The 12,889-nt window shown below is 38.5% G+C and overlaps 1 protein-coding gene across 1 annotated transcript in view; it reads left to right on the forward strand.

Annotated features, from left to right (window-relative positions):
• The window catches only part of LOC134348912 (glutamate receptor ionotropic, delta-2-like), a 595,898-nt gene that overhangs the window by 399,076 nt on the left and 183,933 nt on the right, over positions 1-12,889 (forward strand). The window lies entirely within an intron of this gene.

Below are 12,889 nucleotides of genomic sequence, written 5' to 3' on the forward strand. Positions count from 1 at the left end.
CTGTAGTCAGACCACTGCTTTCATCATTTTCACAATTTATTTGAGTGGCATGGTCCTTCCTTGGTCCAAGATGCTTTCCTACCTGAAGCACAGAGGTTGGCACCAACACCTATTTACCTTCTGTTGGGCAACAGATTATGGAGTACAGCATAGAGACAGTTGTGGCATCATCCAGCCCCTTTCTTAATTTGCTTACCATTGACTCTATTTCAGCGGATGTGGCATGCAAATGGTGGCTGGATCTCGAATCAAGTTGTACTTGTCTCAGCCAGTCATGACCCCACAGTGCAAATCCTCCTGGTTTTTACCACATACAAGCTGAATGTGGCTTGTTGATTTTTGCAATTCACTGTTATGAATGTCATTCCCACAGGAGTTACCTTTTCTCCAGTATAAGTTCTTAGCTGGAGATCTGCAGGCTGCAGTTCGGTAGCTTTGAAATGCCGTTCAAACTCATTTTGTGGAAAGACTGAAACAGCCAAGCCAGTGACCAATTCCAACTCAATTAATTTGTCATGTACTTCTGGTATAGTCTATATTGATTGTCTTAGTTAGTTTCACATTATATATCTGAAGGCTACCCATCTGGAGTCACTCAAGTCAAGTTTATTGTCATTTAACTATATACATGTATATAATATACATAGAAAGGAGACAGAATTTCTCCAAACCAGTGGCACACATAATACTCAATAACATGAAGGTAAGGATAAAATCTACAGGTGAATCCTACATAAATAACAAACTAAAGTACATTAATATTAAATATTGTAAGGTATGGAACAGATTAACCAGTGACACTTCAAATATGATGGAGCAGGGAGGTCAGAAGCTTGATGGCCTGGGGTGGAAAGTATTTCTTATCCTGACTGTTCTTATTTTTATGCATTGATGTCTCCTGCCTGATGGTAGAAAGTCAGAGGATGCTGGATGGATGGGTGGGATCCTTCATAATACTAAGGGCCCTGCATAAACTGCACCCCAGATAAATGTCCCTGATAGGAGGTAGGGAGATCCCTGTGATCCTGTCAGCTGTTCTCACAGACCTTTGTAGGGACTTCTGGTCTGATGCTTGACTGCTCCCATACCAGGTGGAGATGCAACTTGTCAGGATGTTCTCAATGGTGCTCCTGTAAAATGCTGTTAATATGAGGGAGGGGGCAACTTTGCTTGTCTCAGTCTTCTTAGGAAGTGGAGGCATTGCTGTGCCTTCCTCTGCAGGGAGGTGATATTAAGAGACTAGGTGAGGTCACGGTAATGTGAACTTCCAGGAACTTGGTGCACTTATTTCTCTCTCTGGTGGAGCCATGTAGTTCCAGAGGGGGCTGGTTTGTCTGCACTTTCCTGAAGTCCACAATAACTTCCTTTGCCTTCTCCCCATTTCAGGCTTATGTTGTTCTTCTCACACCAATCCACAAGCTGCCGTCATCATTGTCAGATTTCTCATCAACCGCATGCAGTTTATTGCTCTTTTTGAAGCTGCCACTTGACATTTTTTTGTCTTTTTCTCTTTCCTGTGCAGTACACTTATTTTTGTCTGCCTGACAGGCGTTTTGTATGTATCCTACTTTGTTGCATTTTCTGTAAGTTTTCCCTTTAAATCTACATTGGTCTGGTGTATGTGAGCTTTTGCCACAATGTTAACACAATTTGTTTGGTCAGGCTAGTTTCTGTTTAGTCACTACAATTTTGTTGATACTCACCTTTGTTCCTGACTCCAACTCAACTGCATCTCTGGCTGCTGTTTCCATTGAGACAGCGATTTCAACTGCTCTTTTAAAGCTAGTGTAGCGACTAGGCCCCACTTGACTCCCATTCATCTAGGGTAAACGGGCGTTGACCCCACCAACTCAGTAATCGCATTGGTGTGGATACTGTGTGATTGCACCCAGGTACAAGCCCACGACATAAAATATCAGACGGTACACAATAGGCAAGTAAATGATTACTCTTATAATTATTTCTTGGTGATGAGTTAGTAGAAGCAAATAAAATAAAGGCGCCAAATCAATAAATTTTATCAGTTCTGTGCACAAATAATTCATTGGAGCTCATGAAATTTGGTATCCGTTCCTTCCCTCAATCTCCTTCAAACACTGTCAACCCTCGACTGGGATCACTCCCAGTGATCCACCAGAGCGCTCGACTCACGTCTGACTTCTTCTCTTCTCCTCCACCAAAAGCCCACGCTTTTCCTCCAGTTCCCACACATACAAATAGAATAACATGACTTCCATTGGCTAGCAAATGAATACAAGTCCCGTTATCACTAATTATAACCCAGACATGCTGCTACAGAGAACCCCTTACTCAGCAGTTAACAGTACAGAGAAGCCATTTTGTCAGCCTTAACAATTAACATTACAATTAGTATTACTGAGAACCCTACACTAGGTAGTGCTTCAGTTATGAGCTGTTTTTGAGTGCTTTTTTGTAAGATTCTGCAAACTAAGCTATCAATCTGTGCATCATTAAACCCATCATTTAACTGATAATGCTCAGGCAATCTCTGCAAATCAGCCACATGCACTGAAATTATCTCTCCTTTCATTTAATTCCGCTTATGAAACCTAAAGCGTTCTGTAATCAACAATGGTTTTGTTTCTAAATGTTCCTGTATTACTTTCACAATTATCAGCAAAGCTCATTTCAACTGGTTTGGTTGGAGCAGTTAAACATCTAAGCAAACTGTACGTCTTTAAATCCAATGCACTCAGCAAAATTTGTACTCATTTCTCATTGAGTAATTCATTTGCTTTAAATTACTACTTAATTTGCTTTGTATACATGAGTCAGTTATTCATTAGTATTCGTGTGTCTTTCTTTCTGATGTAGCCAAACATTTCTATTTTTTTAAATTTATGATTATCAGCCTCACTGTTTATGAACCTGTGAAGTTGTCCATTTTCTGCCTTTTTATTTAGTTGTGCTGTGCTGCTCTTAATTAACTCATATGTTTCTCAATACACTTTTTTAACTTGAATATTTCTTGCTACGTTTTTTTAACTCAAACTTCTCTCTGTGCTTCAACAGGTAGGTAGTCATCTCGGGTTCGTTTAAAACTTCTTCATCACCACTGTTATAGTTTGTAATTCCAAAATGCTAAACCACTTGAAAGAAAAAGATGGGAATCTGAAATATGAATTTTAGTTCATTTTTTACTTAAAGCGATGCACGCACATATCATATAGTGGTGTGATGACATATACCATTTATAGATAACTCTCGAGACATTATGTAAACATTGAAGAATGCTTCATCAAACAATATATTTACATTACTCAAATATTATTGAAATGTTAAATAAACTACACATACCAGTCTTGCTTTCCATTATGTATGCAAGATCGCAGATTGCATGCATCACAACATGAGGGTTGCTTCAACCTTGTACGAAGTCTGTCTAGGTTTAGTCTGTGGAGTCTGATATTGGATTGCTGCATCCGGTAGATCTTCCTTAGATGACATAACTTGGCATTAACTCTTCCCTCCAGAACACCTCCCACTGTTCTGAATGCTGGATCTTTTCACAGCCACCAGCCTAATCCTCAGCCCCCTTCCACACAACCAATTGCTATCACGACCTTTACTTTCCCTGATGAATATTCAGAATGTTTCTCACTAAAACTCACTGTTTTATGTCCATCTCTCACCAATTTTATCTGATTACAGCTTTAACCCTTATGAACTGCCTTTATTGCAAGCCCTATCTTTGCCCTCAACCTTGCCCACCAATTCAAGTCCTCAACCAACCCTCAGCCCGATTAGCCAGTAAAAACTCCCACCATGATAACCCAGCAGAACTCTCAAGTACCCAGTAACCCCAATGAAACTTCTGTCCTTTCCTTTCTCAACTATGAAATGTCTGCTCCATAGCCACATCATGTTGATGTAGCACATGAAGGTAGTGGTACTGTAAAAGGCTAGATTCATAGATCAAGATCTTGGCTAAGTTCCACTAGGAAGTTTTGCAGTGGCCTTTCAAAGAAAGTATCTATTTGTATGTTGTGTACTGCATTTTAAATATGCCTTTCCAAAAGAATTGACAATAAAATGTACAAAAAGAAAGCATAAAAAGCCTCAATTTTCCTGATGTTGGGAAACATTGATACCTCTAAGGAAAGAAAACTAAACAGATGCTAATCAGGGAAATCTTCCAACTGAAGCAATAATTAGCCTCAATTGACCTCGATATACGTCTGTTAGAACAGCTATGCCAAAGGAAAGCCCCTTTAATAAAAGGATTACCAGCAGGAGTTAAATTTTAAAAAAATTAAATCCTACTGGAATGTTTTCTAAGCATGGTAACACCAGATTCCTGGAGCAGATAATGTAATGTTTGAGTTTCAGTGTTAAATAGGGCAATTTTAGAAAATTCTAAACTAACTAAAAATACATTTTCCCAACTAGCCAGATGAAACAAACAATATCATAAAAATATAAAGAAATCAAAACGTTTAGAGAAACAGAAATTAGAAAGATGCAGGAATTCAAAATGAATGAGGATAAAGTAGGAAGGTAATAAAATCCAAATAAAGTCAAGCTGAAAGTTGGAGAAGCTAGAAACTGGAGCTTGCAGTAAACATACTGTCCATTTCAGAGCGCTCAGTCAGCTTACAATCTGCTTTTTACTCAATATTTGCAAATGCAAAAAATATAACCTGAGGATGTAACTATAGTACCCTCTTGTGGAACTGTCAGGAATCTGAGGTGAAAGAGGAAGGATGTGGGAGGTTACTGTTCAGAAATTATGCAAGAGAATATCAATATTAAAGTGAGAAGTGTGATTTGGGGAGGTGAAAAACATTAAATATAGTTACAATGACTAGCAAACATATTTTTGCTATAACAATCAAGCATCGTTATAAAACAATCATCTGAAACTCACATATCATGCAAGGAGATTTGTTGGCACTGGTGAATATTACAAACATTGCACATAAGCTGGTCAGCAAGTAAAGGATTGTGTGTATGAGATATAACATAGAGTAATTTAATGCAACAATGTCAGATTTTTGGAAGGGAAGTTATATGATTTGTTATTTCCATTATAGAACTTTGGTTGCTACTATGCTGTATCTGTGCATTTAATTTTATTTGTTTAATTTTCTTTAAAGCTGAGGCGTCATTATTTATTGCATATAAATTTGCTTGGCTAGAGCACTAAGCAAATCACCATGGTTGTGGCTTGGTGCTTGAGAGCTTTTTTTTCAATATACCTTCTTAAACATTTTTTCACTGCTTCGCACTGCAATTACGGTTTATAAAATAACTATAAAAATCACTTTACAAAATGGGAAAATTAAAATTATGAATGAATACAATTAGTAATAATTGTTTCAAGTACCTATCTGTAACTTATTGATTTTAAGTATCATTAAATTAAATTATAGTGGTCATGAAGTTCTTTATTGTGAAGTAGTGTCTTTCTGGTTAGGTTTATAAATTAAATAATTCATCTGAATTATTAAATTAAGTTTTTTAAAAAGCAGTCTGCTCAATCTGGTTTTATAATCATTTAGAAACCTCTGAAGAAATTCTCAAGTCAAAGTGCGAATTCTAAAACCAATCTGCCCATCAATCTACATTGTGATTTCTCTTCATGCTTATCAGGAAACTTCATGTATCTTATATACTAAAGCATCAGAAAATTTAAACAAAACTCTTCTCATCTGGCATTAAACACAGTGATCACTTGAGATTAATAAAACTTAAATTTCAAGCCCAGGTTTTTATCTGAAGTCTGAAGTAAAGATCAGAATTGAAGGTACTCTGAAATAAAATGGTCATTTCTTGTAAACTCATTTGATGTTGCTGAGTTTGATAAAATATCTTATCCTGAGCTTCAGTCTGATGAGAAATCAACTACACTTACTTTATTTTCACAATAAGTATTTCAAATTATTTGATTAGGCAACTTGGCTGACTGCTGAGATACTACCCATGACTAAGGTATAATGTTGTTAAATTTAGGTGTCATTTAATTAGGTGAAACTAATTTAGGTGGGGGAAAGACTGCTACAGAACCATATGTGTGCCAGTAGTAATCGTGATACAAAGACAAGCTAACTCAGTGATCATGAGCTCAAGACCTACCTGAAAAAAATCATTAAAATAAGTGTATTTGGTAATTGTCTGGTGACATAAGAGATTGAGTGTGAGAAGTGATTGAATTATCATAAAAGCTCTGCTGGTGCAAAACTGTCTTTAGCGAAGTGAACCTTTTGTTGTTATTTTGAATTGCATGTCACCTAAATACATCTACAGAAAGCCTAAACACCCATTTGGTTTTAAAAGGCTGACAATGCTCTTTATGAAACCCCATTCGTTCATGTTTGAAGAGGCAAAGAAAAAATCCTATGCCCATCACTTTTCACCAATCCATCAACTGAATCAGGACTCCACCACATGGAATACAAAGGAAATAAACTTTGACTCCATGGACCTGCCACCACCCTTTCATGATATCCACATTGAACAAAGCATTGCAAGTGATTATCCTAATAGCTTCAAACCAATACAACTACAACATTTGTTGTCTGCATACTAAAGACAAAAGGTAACAATCCATTACGTCTACTGAGCACTGCAAAAGCTGATGGATCACTGCAAACTCTGTACCTCTACCATGTCCAAAGCTAACGGCAGCACTGAAGCAGACAAATGAAAGAGCAAACAATTATTATCTTCATCCATGGTGGAGAAATGGAATGCAACAGACTAGGTTGATCAACCTGCCAATATTTTCAGCCACAACTGCTGTTTCAATGACACTATTTGGCTCCACTATCCTACATGTCGGTATTCATCCAGCTCATTTCACTACAAATGGTACCAAATGGTGGCTAAGAAATCTGGATGTAGCAAAAGCTATGAAGCTCTTCTGAAGATCTTTGCCTTGAAACTCTCCAATCAACCTGTGATTCTGGTATAATCAAATCTGTGAGAGATTTCCCAGGGAAGATATAAAACATACTTTAAATATAAAACATGCTTTAGGGTTTAAGAAGGGAAGAGAAAAGATAATGGAAGATCTGGTATAGCCTAGAAGTCAATAACAATCTAATGACAAAGGCGGCATTAAGGGAACGTGAAAAAGGATAGTACAGGGACAAGTAAAGAAACGGTCAGTCTTAAGAATGTATAAATGCAGAATAATAATATGAAATTCTCAGAGGAAGGTGGACTGAATGTTGAACATCTGAAATAAAAATGCAGTTAATCTGATATTGTTCATCTTGATGAACATAAAGGTCTATGGAGATTTGGAAGAAAAAAACATTTTTCAACTTTTAATGCTATATCTTAAAATGTGATGGATACAGATTCTGTTTTCATCTTCAAAGCAAATTGTTGGAAAAAATGTAGGAGTGTGGGAAAAGAACAAGTGATTGTTATTCTGGTAAGAACCAGCCAAGGCTCCTTTGATTTAGTTTGCTTTCTGCTGCATCAATTCTATTCTTTGAAAGATTGCCCTTGACTCCAACTATGTCAACCATATATCTTGTATTCCCAACATGTCCCTGTAGTAACCATGACGTCTACTTGCCATGAATTTCCTCCAAAGAAGCTACAGTCCATGACCTTCAGTAAAGAGGGATCTGATTAGTAGATTAAAAGATTAATTTGAGATCATGCTAGTTGACTGATGCCACCTAACTCTATCTCAACACCACCTGCTCATTGCCTATAGGTGTCACATTACTTGACTGATAGCAATGGATGAACAGAAATTTCTTACATTTATCTATTATGAGGGCCGAAGCTTTTTTCTTTAGTTCCTATGACAACGTCTGGTAATTGACTATAACAGAAATGTGATCTCCCTCACATGCCCTATCTGACATCAAGAGAAGCTTCCAAGAGCATATCTATACATCATTATGACTGCCTTTTTCTTTACCTTTGTAGCAACCAAATGACTTTGTTCTTGCTGAAAGCTCCCTGCGTTTAAACTCACGTCTGGACATTTGTTCCCTTGGGTTTGACTATGCTAATGTTCTTCTTCTAGGACTTCATAACTCTGCTGTTGGTATCTTAATTTGAACCAAATCTCAGTAATTCAATACTCTATTGCTTGCTGAGATATACTGTATTTGTTCCTTGTTAAGGAATCCCATTATTGGCATGAACTGTAATATCTCTGGAATTTCTTCCCACCCCACAAACATCTGAACCTTTGTCTCTCTTTTGGTTCAAATTCCCTTTGTCTTTGTGGTTGAGCTTTTGTCTGGCAGTAGCTTCACTCTATACAGTAATTTCCTTTCCATGCTTGTCCAACCCTTACAATGGTAAGGATTATGTTCTACATTTTTGATGGAATAATTAGCAAACAGTTAAAAACTGCATTAAGAATTCATATATTATAACTGTAACTCCACTCAAAAATGCATTCATTGTCTGTAAATTATTTGTAATATCCTGAACATATGAAAAGTGCGAAGTAATTTATTCTACAGATTTGGCAGAAATTTCCAGGAAATGTTAAGCAAATGTACAGTAAATCAACTATAGAATCTGCAGAATATATGTCTTTGCTTTTTTCTTTCCAATTTCTGTCATGGGAATTAATGTTTGAGGTAATTTTTTGGGCTGTGGCATACGAGGGGTGATTGATAACCATATATAACCATATAACAATTACAACACTAAAACAGGCCATCTCGACCCTTCTAGTCCGTGCCGAACTCTTACATTTGTGGCCTAAGGTAGAAGGAGTCAATTTTAGAAAACCTAGCACATTTATTTTTCAACATAGTCCCCTACTATATGTACACACTTAGTCCAGCAGTCGTGGAGCATACAGATCCCTTCTTTGTAGAAGTGGTCCACAGCAGGGGAGATTGATAAGTTCGTGGTCTAAGGTAGAAGGAGATGAGTTATTAACTTCAAACTTTCTGTTGAGTTAGATGGTGCAAGAACATTTGAATGCAAAAATCATTGCAACAATATTTTAATGAGTTTGACCAAGTCTTTTACACTTTGATCAGTAAAAGAAATTAATGCAAATATTCTGCATCTGCCTTACCTAAACTGCAACCTTCAACAATTCTTACAAATCTGATTCTGCTTGTTGTTAAGGAAAGGTATCCCTGACATTACATACTGCCCCTCAATAATTCTTTATGGCATGTTATTATGAACCAACTTTCAAATAAGTAAGTTACCTCTTACAAAATGCCAGATGCCAATTTGTTTACTAAATGGAATGTCACTAATTGACTTGAATTACATTTCTTTACCTCCTGTCTGAGATTTCCCTTGACAATCTTGTTGTACAGCGTGGACATGAAATTGTCAATAGATATAAATCATACATCCTACAGCCCAGATCCTGAGAAAGGTAAACAACACAAGCAGCTCAATTATGCCCTCATACACTGAACCATCGGAGTGAACAACCTTAGCAAATTAGATTGTGTAGGTCATATCCTTAACTATTTGTATAAAATAAAAAAAAACATTTGGGAGTTAAATCAAATCCTAAACCAATGCATGTATACACAATAGGGCATCTTAGCCACACTAAAGAGTTGAATTGGCAGAGATTTCAATGAAATTGATACAAAAGAGCACTGTATTAAAAATGACTTTAAGTCATTTACTTTGAAATTCTTTTTGATCTTTCAATGAAAATCAATGCCTTGCAGTATTGGTACTTTGGAATTGGCACAAGTTTCAAGCCATCAGATAAAAGGTAAGGAAAGGAACCTGAGAGAAGGACACAAAAATCAAACTTATTTGCTTCACTTTTTTACTCTTTTCTGAGCTAGAAAACTTATTGCAGAAATTATTCATAATTTACAACTGAAATGGTAAAATACTCTCAGCATTTGTCATTATTGCACTGAGAATCTGAAAACAATTTCCAGACTGTAACAATGAAGTCAGGGTCGCAAACCCAGACGGGGAGTATCTAGAGATTCGAGCACAAAACCAGGATGAGAGTTTATTTACGAAAGAATCAACAAAGGTACACAGTTCACTTGGAATGGATATCACTATGGAAAGGCTAAGTCAAGACTGAGAGACCAGTGCTCAGTGCATGTAACTTAAATAGTGCAAGGTCAAATGAGAAACCTGCAGTTCGCAATAAACACCACAAAAAAAAAATCTTGAGGGAGCAAATAACAGGTAGACAAGCCACAATTAGGTAAATTAAGATATTCAGGTGAAGTAGGATGCCAAGGTCTGGGGATCTTGGGGGCCACCTATTGATTCAAAGGGTTCTTGACAATTCTGCCCCCCACACCCCCGCCACTATGGGTGGGTCCTGACAGCCCAGGGTAATCTGAATGGCGGTTGTGGAAATCCATTTTAATTCAGAATCTAAAATGTCACAAGAAAGAACCCAGCACCACTACTCCATGACATATCACTCCCAGTCCACCAAATATTGCATCTTTCACATATCGTACAAGAATCCAACAGTCACCAGGCTGTATACATCGGTTGCCCATCAATAATAAAGGCAGAAGCATAGGGACCTGGAGACAGGAGCCAAGAGGCTAGAAAGTGCATGTTTAAGATGGGACACATGAAAAATAGAGTAGATGTGCATGGTGCACAATCGTTGTGGATGATAAGTAACAGAGTTGGTCCAATGAAGGATCCTAAATGGACTGATGTAATGTAGGGTCCGTTTCCAGGATTCAACTCTTTGATTGATAGTCACACTCGCAGTCCAGAATTAAAGGGTGGACCTTGCCATCTCTGGTAGTTAGCATGTTGTTGTTGCTATTGAGAACTGGCCAATCCTGCTACTTGCTTGCATCTTTGAATTTATTGGTTGGCTAATGGAACACCTACCTCAGATTCCTGCGCTGGAAATAATGGATTATAGCTGAATTTGCATTCAAAAGGCGAAAATCCGCAAGTTAAAATAATTAGGGGCCATTTGAGACAATTCAGGTATAATTGGATTTGGCTCAAAGAAATTTGGAGAGTATTCATGAGGATTAGGAAGTGACTCAGAGGATCTTACAGACAACTCAGGAAATCTGGCCAGCGACTTAAGAGATCTTGCAGGCAACTCATCAGGTACTCAGGAGGTCTAGGAAGCAACTCAGAATTCCTAAGATTCCACATCCCAGCCAATAGTAAGTTTGAGAGGAAAGGTAAGAAAACAAACTTGCCCCAGCAGCAATGGTCTTCCATCCAGAGCCGTGGTGAAGAGTGACTGGTCTGGATGGGAAAATAAGTCGTCTGCTCAGCCTGAGATCTGGGAAATTGTCCACAGCATCAAAGTCAACAAAGGCTCCAAGGACACGCTGATGTTCCTTTCATGATAAAAGAGAAGGTAGCACCACTCCTGAAGTAGCAGAGCCAGGAGAAAAGTTAGAGACTGTCACAGTCCTCCCCTTCCCGAACGGTCTTGGGAGTCCTCCTGCTAATTCAGGGCAAGAAGAGCGATAGTGGTCAACCTCTCTGCAATAAACACAACACTTCTCTCTTCGTCATCTCTCCCACTCAAACGGAGAGAGTCTGGTTCTGCCTAGTTATGTTTGTTCCTCAGAAGGAGGAGGTGGTGGAGATCTGGGTGAAGTCCTTGAATGCGGGGTCAAAGATGATGTTGAATCCGTGTGAAAGAAAGTTCTTTGGGAAAATTCACCACGTCTTTGTCACCTCCTTTCAGGTAGTGGATAATTAATCGGTGTGCCAGGGCTATGAGAATCTGCAATACTTCAGCTGAGTTTTAGGCCGCTAAAACATTCTTAAGGTTGTCATTAGGACCCTGATGAATAATGGTGGTCAGCATCTCCATGTTCCAACCACTCCCTGCATCCAAAGTGTGGAGTTCTCTGGAGTAGTCCACCATGGACCATACTCCCTGATGTGGATAGAGGAGCCTATTAGCTGCCTCCTGACCACCAGTGAGTGATTGAACACCCTCCTCCTTCTCCTGTAGTGCCATTGCCCAAAAGAGGACCCAGCCCAAATAGAGTGCGATGATGTATCCCTCTGTACTTCGACCTGAAGGAAACTCAGATAGCTGCAACTCAAATGCTAAGGGGCATTGTATCAAAAACCCCCAGCAGGAAAACTTCTTCAGTGAGGTTAGTATCTCCTGGAGCATGTGTTCATGTCTCTCAACAGCTTCTCCTTGACACGGTAATGCTGTATGCATCTGTTTACACTCCACTGGGTCCGTGACAGCTCAATCTTGCTGACATGGTGAACTCAGGCTGAAGAACCCAGGCGCAGAGTAACTGGAGATTCGAGTATAAAACACCGACAAGAGTTTATTCACTAAAGAATCATTGAAGGTACACTGGTCACTCTGAGCGAACGTCACGATGGAAAGGTTATTTCAAGACTCAGTGCACATAACTGAAGTAGTACAAGGTCACCGAAGAGACCAGCCATTGTCAATAAACAACACAAGATAAATTCAGAGAGCAATTAACATGTAAAACAAACCAGAATTAGATCACTTAACAATATCCAGGTAGAGTACCAAAGTCTGGCGCCTTCACGGCCTCCCATTGATCCAAAAGGTTCATGACACCAGACTATACAAGCTCCAAGGCCTGGTCCTCTGCACCTCCCTCTGCAGTTGAATCCTCAGTGTCCTCACCGGAACACCAGCATTAATAAGAATTGGGAAATCTCATGTCCTGCTCACTAACCATCAACACAGATGCATTTCAAGGCTGTGTGCTTATCCCTTTCCATACCTACTGCAATGCCACCATGCCATCCACAATAGCTTCTTCCCCAGAATCAGAATCAGGTTTGTCATCACAGATTGGTATGTCGTGAAACTGGTGGGTTTGTGTCGGCAGTACAATGCAAAGACATAAAAATTACAATAAACTACAACATAAAGAAGTAACGAAGTGGGGTTCATAGATTCAGAACCATTCAGAAATCTGATGCAGAGTGCAAT

This window comes from Mobula hypostoma, chromosome 7, assembly GCF_963921235.1.
Source record: "Mobula hypostoma chromosome 7, sMobHyp1.1, whole genome shotgun sequence".
Taxonomy (NCBI): Eukaryota; Metazoa; Chordata; class Chondrichthyes; order Myliobatiformes; family Myliobatidae; genus Mobula; species Mobula hypostoma.